Source organism: Onychomys torridus, chromosome 11 (assembly GCF_903995425.1).
Source record: "Onychomys torridus chromosome 11, mOncTor1.1, whole genome shotgun sequence".
NCBI lineage: Eukaryota > Metazoa > Chordata > Mammalia > Rodentia > Cricetidae > Onychomys > Onychomys torridus.
This window is the reverse complement of record NC_050453.1, coordinates 7,657,604-7,670,731: the sequence shown is the minus strand read 5'-3', so window position 1 is coordinate 7,670,731 and position 13,128 is coordinate 7,657,604. Positions and strand designations below refer to the sequence as shown.

The window sequence follows — 13,128 nt, the reverse complement described above, 5'->3', positions numbered from 1 at the left end:
TGCTGTATTTTGTCACTCCAACAAAGTACCTGGAATGAGCAACCTATAAGGAGGAAGGTTTCAGCCTGCAGAATTGCAGAGCAACATAGGAGAAACCCTTACCCAGGGATGCCTCTTCACCCTCTTATGGAGACTGGGAAAAATAGGGAAAGGAAAGGAAGAGGCTGGTCCTAACACCCTCCTAGGCCACCCCAATGACAGAACTTCCTACTGCTAAGCCCCTCCTCCTGAATGTTCCACCATCCTCCCTGTAACCAGGTAACCAGGCCTCTAGCAAATGGGCCTAGGAGATGTGTCTTCTATTGTTTAATGATATTTCTACCTAGATAATGCACTCAGTTAATATTATACAGCTGACTCCAAGGAGCCTAGGAAAACAGACTAAAATTGAGATTATTGATAAGAAGCACTTATGCATGGGCATTAAGAGACAGAATTGTTACTTATTTTGTGGATTAGCCAGCTCCTTTTACTATTAGCTAAACTTAGTGTTTGGATTCCATATAGCTTGACCCATGGTTGTGGTGTATGTATTTCTGTGACTTTCTTAATGTGTCAAACAAAACATTTTTTAAAAAATATTTTTCTCTTTAAAAATTACTCCATTTATTTGTGTGTGCTTGGGTGGTGTGTGTGAAAGTGTGCACATGTGTCATAATGTGTATGTGGAGGTCAGAAGACAACTTGTGGAAGTCAATTCTCTCTTTCTGCCTTGTAGACCCCAGAGAATGGACTCAAGTTGTCCAGCATGGCAACAAGTATCATTCACCCTCTCGCTCAGCCATCTTGGCAGTCCCTGATCACTTAGTGTTAGCCCCACATTTCCTAGTACAGAGAGAAACACACAGCAGGTCGCTTCACATTCATGAGATCAAATGATTTATCTTTATACATCTTAACTTTTTTCCCTGTGACTTTAGCTTCTGAGATAAAATTCCTTGTGCCCGCATCCTTTATCTTAGCTCATTTCTGTCCACACATGCAAACCTTGGAAGAATGCTGGTGGACGACTTGATCCTTGCCCAGTCCCCATCTCAAGGGGCATCTTGCAGTACTGCTGGGCCACTCACAGCCCACCTTAAAGCCCTGAGAATTGCTCATTGCCTGTGGGAACATTTAAAGGCCTGGTCCACTTGTGTGGCAGCTGACCTGGGAGGAGGCAGCAGGTCTCCCATGTTCCATGCCACGCCATCCACCGTGCCATTCCTAAACTCCCACCACTGTGATCTGGGTGAGCATGTGCTGGGGCTGCTTCAGGCATGCAGGAAAACCTGCAAAATGTTATGATTTGTTGCTATGCTCACACTGTCAACTTAACTCCAGCTGACAAACAGTTTTTAAATAGAACATGTTGGTTCATTATAGTATTTCCCATCTGTGTTTTTCTTTCTCTCTCTCTCTCTTTCTCACATTCAACACCAAACATTTGGAGAATGCTACCACAAAGGCTCAGTTACCACTTCTAGCCACTTACATTAATGATTAGCTAAAAAAAATTATATGTTAGAAATGAGCAAAACAATAAACAGTGATTTTGTTTTTGAAGAACCCCCTTCTCCTGCTCAAGTAGGCTGTCCCCAGCAGGTGACTTGGTTGGTGTCACTGTACGACTGTCACGCCTGCTTTCTTTGGTACAGATGCTGAGGCTTGCCCACTCACCCTGCCCCCACACTCTGAGCCAAATTCTTGTGAAGTTCAGCTCTACAAGTTCCAGGCTGGGGCCAACTGTCCCTAGTGCAGTGACATCTAGAATTCTAACCACAGTAGAACTTCAGTTATGGCATTTGTCACTCTGCTGAAAGAGCTAGCTGCCATCCTGCCCCTCTACCCTGCCATGCACTCCACAGAGGCTGAGAGTGCCCATTAGGAACTTTTAATGCTCAAGCCACATGAAGGGTCTTAATTATAGTTTAAATCATGCCTTAGGTTGGTGTGCACTTCTGATGGAAATACCAAATGACAATACAAGCCTTCATGGCTGTTCTTCTGATGGTTCAATTTTGGTAGCCTTTGTGATGCCACAGATTTACAAATTCTAAAGAAGTTTGATTTAAAAAAATAAAAATAGCCTTGTTAATGCTTGATTTTTTTTTTTCCATTCCGGCACTGTGGGTCTCCCCAGCTGTTTTTGAGCTGTTTGGCTTTAGTTGCAAATGTTTGGACATCAGCTCAGAACATCGTGTCAGAGGAACATTCTGCAAGTGTTATCTCCTTGTTCACAGGAATCCGAAGTGCACCTAGTAAAGAATTGTTTAGTGATGGAAACTGAAATAGCAATAAAGAGAAGGATGGCCAAATTATGTCAAATCAGAGTGCATGAATAATTCAGCACTCGCTTGAGTGTGATTTTTATTTTTAATGTTAAATAATACTAGCATTTCCATGAACTAATAACACAGAAACTCACCAACTGGTAAGCTTTCTGTTGGGGGCTGGGGTGATAATGAAAAGGGAAGGGAGAAAGCTGGGGCCAAGAAGTCATCTTTTTAAATGGTGTGCATTCACTGAGCCCTTGACCTGATTACCTGTGTTCTAATTCTTCATTGTGTGAAGCTGAGACAAATCCACCCATATGTGTCTTTCCTGCCTGAACACTGGCAATCACTACAATGCCTTCTGAAGTCTCTTCTGAACCACAGAATTTGAATTTACTGCTCTGTGCATACTTAAGTCTTTAAGAGAGTGTATGTTTGCTCCTGTGTCTAATGAAATCAATTATAGCAATATTTTTCAGGGTCTCACGGAGCCCAGGATGGCCTTAAACTTGATGTATACTCAAGGATGGACCTGAATTCCTGCCTCTGCTTTCCAGTGCTAGGATTACAAGTGTGTATCACCACGCTTGAGATTTGTATGTGTTAGGTAAGAACTGAGGCCAGCTTACCTCCACCTCCAACCCATAATTTTTTATGATAATGTATGATGTGTGACCAAAATGTACGGTTACTATGGAAAAGAAAGAAGGTCTTGGCAATGAACTTACTTTAATCCCAAACCAGACTTACTGTTAGATAAAAACAGAAAACTTTTGACCAAATTAACTCTAGTATTACAGAACAGTTCCTGATAATTTACAAGGTGAAGGAAAGTGAATGAAAGCCATTAAGTCATTATAAAAAACTAAACATTGAGAAAAGACAAGTGTAAGGTGTGGGCTGTGGGGGCAGAGCTCTTGGGGAGTAAGAGGAAATGACAGAAACTTTATACTCCTACAGAGAGTGAACAAAGCCAGATTTTATTGTTTGTTTTTCGTGCTAAGGTTTGAACCTCAATTCTCTGCATGCTTAGCCCGTGCTCCACCATGGGGCTATCCACACCTCTGACTCCACCAGTGCACCTTCAGTGATCTTGTTTAGTAGAATAAGATTGCAATTAGCCCAGGAAAACCTCTGCTAAGGAAGAGATGAAGAAGCAAAGGCAAGAGGCACTGTGTAAAACAAGCCCAGCTCCCTGAAATCACAATGGATTCACTCATAAGAGTTATGATAGAATACAAGTTAATATGATATTTGGAACCTCAACTGTTTTGTCTTTTCTTTTACTTTTTAACCCTAATGTGTTGAGACAAATGTAAGACATTGCACAGTCCAGTGATGGGGAATGTTTGAGAGTGAATAGAAACCAGAAAAGTAACCATCTCACCAGGGGTTGCTTTGGCATTGCCCTGTGCGTGCACTGTTTGGAAGGCCCCTTCCATGGCAGTTCAATCACTAGCAGTCACTGTGTGGATGAGACCCTAGTGAAGAACTCTGAGGCCCTGAGGGTCAGACTTCTGTTAGGAATGTTAAGGTGGCCGTTATCTGAGCCTGCGAAACAGTGAGCACAAAAGTGACTCAGCTTTGGGTGGAGATGGATTTCACGCTTTTAATTTTAATTCGAGGTCAGTGATGAACACTGGGCGATTTCTAAGGGAGCTTGATTCTGAGAAGCACATGTTGTGACTGCTGCGTACACTGTGTCAGTCATCATGCAGCTTATAAAACAATGTATCTTCCACAGGCATCCTTCTGGACCTTGGCTCTTAGGATCGGCCTCCTACCAAATGCACCGTTCTTATGGAATGGGAGGCTCTTAAGAGCTAACTGACACATATCATCCCTCAGTGTAGGAAAAAATGTCCTCAGTCTGTAGCAGAAGTTATATCAGAATCACCTGCAAAGTATTCCCAAAGGAGCATAAGATTCTACCATGCCTATAACTATGCTTGGGGATGGGAGTGAGGTTGAAGTGAATCCACGCCTTTCTTTTGCTCATCTGCCTAAGAGTGTACATGATAAAAAGAGTTCACTATATATTATTTATAGTGAACAATAGGTTTTTATTTTTTGTTAGTGTGTGTGTGTGTGTGTGTGTGTGTGTGTGTGTGTGTGTGTGATTTTATGTGTGTATGTGTTCAGGTATATGTGTGTGAGGGTGTGTGTGGATGTGTAAACATAGGCCTGTGGGTGTCTGCAGAAGCCAGAAGAGGGCATGGGATCCCTTGAAGCTGGAGATACAAGTGGATATGAGGTACCAGATGTGGGTACTCGGAACCAAACTCCAGTCCTTCCACAAGAACAGAAAGCTTTCTTAACCAGTGTATCTTCTCTTGACTCCCAAGAGAATTTTCTCTCTTTTCTTTTTTTACCATTTATTATTATTATTATTATTATGATGATGATGATGATGATGATGATGAAATTTTCTATTCATTTTACATACCAACCACAGATTCCTCTGTTCTCCCTTCTCCCACCCACAGGTCTTCCCCTCAAACCCACCCCCCATTCTCACCTGTTCCAAGGTAAGGACTCCTATGGGGAGTCAGCAGAGCCTGGTACATTCATTCGAGGCAGGTCCAAGCCCCTCCTCCCTGTGCTGAGGCTGTGCAAAGTGTCTCACCATAGGCACTAGGTTCCAAAAAGCCAGCTCATGCACTAGGGATGGGTTGTGATCCTACTGCCTGGGGGCCTCCTAAACAGTTCAAGCTAAACAACTGTCTCACTTATCCAGAGGGCCTAGCCCAGTACCATGGTGGCTCCTCAGCTATTGGTCCACCGTACATGGGTTTCCACTATCTTGGCTAGTTGTCTCTGTACTTTTTCCCATTGTGGTCTTGATGTCCCTTGCTCATAGAATCCCTCCTCTCTCTCATTGATTGGACTCCTGGAGCTCTGTCTGGCACCTGGCCATGGATCTCTTCATCTGCTTCCATCAGTCACTGGATGAGGGCTCTATGATGGCAGTTAGGATATTCAGCCATCTGATCACCAGAGTAGGCCAGTTCAGGTACCCTCTTGACTATTGCCAATAGTCTATGGTAGGGTCATCCTTGTAGATTCCTAGGAACCTCCCTAGCACTTCCCTGCTTCTCCCTATTCCCATGGTGTCTTAATAAAGATACCATTTATCATGGTATCTCTTTTTTTGTTCTCCCACTCTGTCCCTGGTCCAGCTCAAACCTCCCTTCCCCCTATGTTCTCACCATCCATCCCTTGCCCCTTTCACCCCCCAGTTTGTTCATATAGATCTCATCTATTTCTCCTTCTCTAGGTGATCCATGCATCCTTTCTAGGGTCCTCCTTATTAGTTAGCCTCCCTGGAGCTAGGGTTGCAGTCTGGTTATCCTTTGCTTTACATCTAGTATACACTTATGAGTGAGTATGTACCATGTTTGTCCTTCTATGTCTGGGTTACCTCACTCAGGATGATATTTTCTAGTTCCATCCATTTGCCTGCAGATTTCATGATGTCATTGTTTTTCTCTGCTGAGTAGTACTCCATTGTGTATATGTACCACATTTTCTTTATCCATTCTTCAGTTGACAGGCATCTAGGCTGTTTCTAGGTTCTGGCTATTATGAATAATGCTGCTATGAACATAGTTGAGCATGTGTCTTTGTGGTATGATTAAGCAGAGAATTTTCTTAATGAGGAGAAAATAGAAGGAAAAATTATTTCCTCCAAATTCACACTAGATGGAAAGATGGAATACCCATTAAGCTTCTTAAACATTTCAACTACACATTTCTGACTATTTTCTTTGGCATGCTTGCTTTACCTATGTGAAGGGAGAAGATGATTGCTACAAACTGTTTTTGCTAGCATCCCAGAGTTTGATAAAAGGAGCAGCATAGAGATCTCAAACGTGCATCGGGCTTTCATTAAGGGTGATCGTTAGCCCCATTCTGAACTATTGACGAAATGTTATAACATTCTTGAAAGCAGGGCTTGTATTCTTTTAAATAAAGAACTAGATAATCAGAGGCTCATTCTAATGAAAATGACCTAATTCTGCTGCTAAGTGCTAACTTAGAAAAAAAAAAAGGAGCTAAAAGATTGTTTGCAAAAATGCATATTGATTCACATAAATCAATGTTAGAGCATGATTGAGGTGTGAATTCCCCTGGAGTTTCCGAAATGCCCTCTATCTTCCTAGTGCAATAGGAGAAACTGTTTGCCTGCATTTTGATAACCAACATGGAAATTAGATATTAATATATACGGGGAAAGACAGAGACGGAGAGAAAATACTTAACGGCCCAAGAAGGCAGGAATTGTGCCATTACTCACAAGTGGCAGTGCCATGAGTGGCTTACTCTGTCATCCCGTAACAAGTGCAGATCTGTCCCTGCGCCAGATACCAGAGGTGTTTAAAGGACAATTCCACCAGCTTCATTATATTTAAGAGCCTGTGTGTTTTGTCTAAAAACCAAGGCCTTTATAATGGGTACCTGGTTGCTCTCACACAAATATTGCAAATCACACTAGATGTGAAACCACACCTTTCTTTTGTTTAAAGCTTAACAAAATAGTAGATCATAATTAATTTGCAAAAAAAGACTTATCTTTTCAAAAGCTCATTAGGGCTGATTTTTTTTTAAACCCTCCTTTGTCAGCCAAGGTGCCAGCAAGGCCAGGTGACCTACAGTAAGACTCAATGACCTTCAGAGTTTTCAGAGGCATGTCACCTTGCATTCGCCAACATTTGCCCATGGTGTGTGTCTACACTGTGCAGGACACAGATATGAACCTGGACAGTCTGTCTCCTACCCTGCACATTAACAGTTCCCAAGAATCATCTAGAAATCAGCTAAAGAGTCAGGTGTTCCATTCCACTGTGATTTTTGTCTTACTGGCTTGCATGCTTGGTTTTCCTAGGTTGCCACAGAAGGAGGCAGAAGCGAAGAGGGGCATATTTGTGCATGGAAAGGTGGTCTCTTTTGCACTGGGGCTCCAGGGGGGTATGTATGTTGATCAGCTTGTTTCTACTTACTTGATTTAGCCCACTAAGATTTAAGCTCTTTTGAACCACGGCTGTGTGTTTGAGTTAGCGGTAGGAGTGCAAAAGCCCTCAAATAAAAATATCAACTAACCTGCTGATGGACCCGCTCACCATGTATTCTTGTGGTAAGGGCTCTCAGTGGGCATTGAAAAATAAGAAGACTATTTTGAAAGCTTGCAGATAAATCATTTATTATCTGCTTTTTAAAAACAAACTGATGTTCTTGGGAGAAAAAAGTTAAGTATGTTTGCCAATTTTTGTATTCTTTCTCTCCAACAAGGACTGGGACAGAGGGCAAGAGATTATTGTTCTTGATCTCTTCCTCCCAGGATGTCCCCCTAATGTTGAGCAAAGTAGTGCATCATAGAACTTATTAAATATTTTCTGAGTGAAATAATGGCTACAATATAGAAATTAAAATGGTAGCATGTTGTTGTCTATGAATCCATTGCCCACAATGTGGGTATATCTGTTACTTGCTTGGGTAGGACACTGACATCACTTACTGAGATTAACTTGGGTTTAAAGTGTAAATGCTTGGTGTACCTTGTTAGATGGAATTGCAAGATCATTTTCTTTAAAATTTACTTGTTGGTAAAATTTAGTACTGAGATAAGAAGTATGGGACCCAAATTGATAAAGTATTGATCTTAAAGAAAGCCTAAATGCTTAGTCACAAACAAGTAAAGTGAGGGTGCTTTATGTCTGAAAACATTCTAATCTCAGGTGCTACAGACAACCCAAGAAGGAGGCAAGGTGCATGAGAAAGTTCCTGCATCTGGGGACTTACCTCCATACTCTCTCTTGTCACTAGTGATCCTCTCTTTCCTCTGGATGCTGTTTTCTCTTCTGCAGAATTTGATTTCCACTACGTGGTTTGTTCTAATATGGAGAATATAGAGATTGGTGGAGAACAGTGGTGTTAAGCATAGAATAATGGAGTTAATGGCACATGTGTCCCATGTCTTCTCCACTGTAATTTTCTCTGAGGTAAAATGAAGACAGTGATGATGATCACAGATGTGCAGTTCTTGTGACCACTAAAAAGATGATATGTGAATAGCACCCATCTTAGTTCTCAGCAAATTTAACCATGACTAACTCTTAGCTGGTCTCCAAATACTTAGGGTTCTTCTATGAGAAATCCTTCCCAGTTACTGATGACTAAGCTTCACCAACCTGGGCATTCCCAGGGTCCATCCCAACCATTTCTTTCAGGAGAAGGGTTGCAAGCTACTCTTCAAAAAGCTTACACACAGAAGTATTTTCTATTTTGGAGATATCAGCCCTGTGATGGGGCTTCTGTTGTTTTTAAATTACATTTCTTAAGCTTGGAATTCACAATGTGATTGATGGGCTCTAGTGATATTGAGATAAAAATTAAAACTGTCAACTTGTATTAAGGTTTAAACACTGGCTAGGACATAGGAGCCAGAGTCTCTTTACGTGGGCTTTCCTGCTGCACCTTTTTTGTCTATAGATCTGAGCCACAGAAGCATGCCCATCATTCTTCTTTCTTTCTTTTAACTCTTCCTAACAGATCTCTTAACTAGTTTATATAGAAGATGGGGCAGGAGAAGCAGTCAGTGGTGTTGCCTCAGTCCTGGGTGGGGGAGATACATCAGGAGTTGGTGATCTTCCCTGAGCCCTCTCTTGTGATCTTTCACACAGGCAGAGTGGTGCACTGGCATCTTCAGTACGCAGAAGCAGAGTCTCAGGGAGAAGAGTCACTTGTTCAAGATCACTCCCCCAATGCCAAGTCTGAATCCTCGCCTTCTAGTCCATCCTTCTAACATCTACTTGTATGGATATTGCCTCCATTTTTGTAATCTCTAGCATAATTATAATTCGCTCAACATTTGAGACTAAATAGCCAGGAATAAGTCTTAAACTTTATATATATTTCCCATTAAAAATATAACCCTATAAATACTACAACTTTTACAAGACAGTGTAAGCTTTTCATTTCTATTTTTTCACTGTTTTTGAGAATTTCATGTATGAACTCTATACTTACATTATTTTTATTCTTCCTTCTTCCTCTCTAAATCCTCCCATTTTCCCCAGTCCCTTATTACTTCCTCTTCCTGTATTTACACACACACACACACACACACACACACACACACACACACACACAGAGAGAGAGAGAGAGAGAGAGAGAGAGAGAGAGAGAGAGAGAGAGACCCCATTGAGTTATATATGTATATATGCTTAGGGTTTATCTTGTGGGATTAGATAACCTATCAGGGACCCATTCCTGGAGAAAACTGAATCTCTCCCTCATTAATTAACTATAGCTCTTCACATAGGTCTGGGCCTTGTGAGATTGTCCTCCATCAGCTTTGGCATGTCTACTGGTACAGTTGTTGTTCAGATCCTCTTTGGACAGCCATGTTATTGAGATTTCATGGATCAGCTTCTCTGTCATTCCTAGGAGATGGTATCTAACAGCAGGTGTCCCAGGCTTCTGGCTCCTATAATCTTTTGCAATCTCTCTGCCTCCCTTCAGGGATGTTCTTCAAGCCTTAGGTGTAGGGATTGTGTTGTAGATATATCAACTATGGCTGGACACCAGTCTACAGTTGAACTCTTCTAACGGAGTGATCCCCTTCCCAAGGAGCATTCTCTCTCAGAGCAGCCATGACAAATCTTTTTAAAGGCACCAGGCGATGCTATCTCTTTTGTCTCAAGTAGAGACATTTTCCAGGGTTTGTTTGTGCTTTGGAGCTCTTGCTGGGATCTGTTACACTACCCGTGAATGTCCTCACCTGCCACCTGGCAGTGTCTCCTTTTTTCACCATTCATTTTTTTAGGAACACTGTAGAGGAGCCCCCTGCACACAAATATCAAAAGCTGTTCCCAAGAAGCTAAGTTATGACAACCTTCAATAATCTCTGTTTGATGAATTTTTAAAGTTCCCCAGATCTGAGACCAGCTATCCGACATGGCTCTCAAATATCTCCTTATTATTGCTCTTCTGACGACTAGTTTGCAGAGACAAGAATCATGAAGGTAACGGCAGCCACAGTTTGAGTTTCTTTCCTCAGGCATTGCTAGGTTGGACTACGGATACCTGCTTTGGTCATAGGCAGATATCAGCATCAGCCTGAGAGACTAAATTGGATAGATGTCTATGTGCCATTCAGTAATAATGGCACACAAATTGAATATCATGGTTGCTTTTCAGGAAAACAGTCCTCTGAGTCATCAAAACAGTAGATGCAATGTTGTCGGCGGAGTGGGGAACAAAATATGAATGACTCGGCGGAGTGGGGAACAAAATATGAATGACTCGGCGGAGTGGGGAACAAAATATGAATGACTCGCCTCATGGCTATAGTGTTGTTTCGAGGGAGGGGGCTGTGGAAATAACACAAGAACCCCATTTTAAAGACTTTGACACCATTATGTCCTTGAGTCTCACATCAGAACATTATTATTCAGAAATGGGATCAAACTCCAGGATCGGGCTGACTCCAGGGCTGTGTTTCTTTATATAACACTGCATGATTCTCACAAGTCGTTTGCATTGCAAAGAAAATCCTTTTTGGCAAGATTAATGCTATAAGAACTAAGATGACTCCCTGGACTTTGCCTATAATGTCTTGCATGTTTGTGGAGGGCCTTCCTGAGATCCTGTAGAGACAGTCTTCATGTTGAACTGCCTTGTGATGGACTGCCAAGCTGCCATTGGGTAATGGGATAAGTTGCTAGGCAGAATTTGAGCTTTACCTCAGCCTGCCATCACTCACGGACTTAAATCCTGGATCCCCACTGTTGGAGGAGATGATCTGTGGTGCTGGATATTCTATTGCCCCATAATATACAATGCACTTTATTTATGTTAGTCATCCTTTATACAGAACTGTCACAGAATACGTCACCACTGATTACAACCTGAATAGGAAGCTCCCTGGGTGAGCTATGTCCCTTCCCATTGATCATGCCAGTAGTACCTGGCCAGAAAGAAAGAAGGATAAATTCAAAGCAATGATAGATAAACTTCAAAAGGTGAGCAGATGACTGGATGTGGAGGCAAGCCTCCAGTAAAAACAGCCTGGCGGTGCCCTTCTCATCTTCTAACTTCTTAAGCCCTCATTTATCTTCTTAGAGAGTGCTTTTCCCAACTGATGTGAATGCTTGTGATCCCCTGCTCCTCATCAGACCTAGCTCCTGGTGATATCTCCTGCCTTTCAATCACTCTCAGGATCACCAGCACCTTCTCCATTAGCTGCAGCAGGAGAATTCTTCTGATTATTTTCATGGCATCATGTCATATTCTTTGGAGGTCCTGGACTGCTCCTTTACCTCCCCAAGGCTGAGGGGTTCCTTACCACCAACACAGCAAGGTCTCTCTTGGCCAGCCTGTTGGCTATGCAAATAAACCACAACTCTTAGAAGCTACCATTCAGTGCTGACTTATGCCACAATAAAGCATTGTGGGACCTGTGCTAGACTGCACAGGATGGATACAAGTGAGACGCCATCTAGACCTTTAAGAGTTGGAAGCCCAGGGAGGGAGTGCAGACACCAGAACAGGCAGCCGTGTCCATGTGGTTAAGTGCTAGCACATGGGTCAGCCAGAGACTCTTGGAGATCTTTGCTTTACCTAACTCAGCCCTGGAGGTAATGAGACCTAAGATGAGTTGGGGGCACATTGGTGTTGGGGCTCCTGATGGAAGTAGCCAGCACATAGCAGGAAGGAAGGAGCGGAAGAGGTGCAAGCTTCTGCTGGCAGCTGCTGTGTCTGTCCCTAGGAAGAGTGATGGGACAGCAGTGAGAAAGGGGTCTGAGTGCGGGCTGAGCCAGGACCAAGGGGACCTGTAGGGACACATTAAGTAGTTCACCCCTCATCTAATGGGAATAACAAGGTATTATCAAGATTTAGATAGAGGAGCAACAAGAGCTCCCTTTTGGAAAATGATCCGACTGCCTCTGACAGACACAATCAAGGTTCGAACAGAAGCAGCAAGATGGAATCTTCTGTTTTGGTGTTGGTGAGGAGCAGCCAGCAACCTTGGTGTAGACGGGAGCAGTGAGGGAAGAAATAGGTGATAAATGCATAGCAATGCTTACTTTAAAAAATGACATTTCCAAGCTAGGGAATGGCACAGTGGACAAAGCATGGGACCAAGTCTGGAACCTCCAAACTCACATGAAAGGCAGAAGGGCTTGGCAGCCATCCTTAAGCACAGCTCTTAGCAGATAGACACAGGGCGTCTGTAGCAGGAATCTTAACAGGTCTTATTAATAAAATAAAACCTAAAGCCAGGTACTGGGGTGAATGCTGGAAGATCAGAGAAGCAGAACAAGCCACAGCTACCTCACCTCGCCAATTCCTCAGCAAATCCTGTTTCCTCAGACTGGAAGCTTCTGAGTTCTCACCCAAATTGATCTCTGCTGAACTGCTTCTTGAAAGCCTAAAAGCTTAACCAACTCTAGTTCCTGGTTCTCACACCTTATATACCTTTCTGCTTTCTGCCATCACTTCCTGGGATTAAAGGCATGAGTCACCATGCCTGGTTGTTTCCAGTGTGGCTTTAAACTCAGAGATCCAGATGGATCTCTGCCTCCCAAGTGATAGGATTAAAGGTGTGTGTATGTGTGCCACCATTTTCTGGCCTCTGTATCTAGTGGCTGTTCTGTTCTCTGACCCCAGATAAGTTTATTAGGGTATACAATATTTTGGGGAACACAATATCACCACAGGATTCCCTAGGGCAAGCTGGTTAGCTAGCCTAACCAAATTGGAGAACACTTGGCTCAGCAAGAGAAAAACTGAGGGAGACACATGACATCAACCTCTGACCTCCATATGCGTGTCCACCTGTACCCATGTACCTGCATAGGTGCGCCCATAT

The 13,128-nt window shown here is 42.8% G+C and overlaps 1 protein-coding gene across 5 annotated transcripts in view; it reads left to right on the top strand.

Annotated features, from left to right (window-relative positions):
• Esrrg (estrogen related receptor gamma) overlaps positions 1–13,128 on the top strand; it is a 582,336-nt gene that overhangs the window by 293,795 nt on the left and 275,413 nt on the right. The window contains exon 1 of one of the 5 annotated variants that reach the window (XM_036202309.1): positions 7,171–7,223. The exons of the other annotated variants lie outside the window; for them this stretch is intronic. The gene's annotated coding sequence lies outside the window, so the exon portion shown is untranslated. Of the gene's footprint in view, positions 1–7,170; positions 7,224–13,128 lie in introns of those variants that run through there. 5 annotated transcript variants of the gene reach the window in all.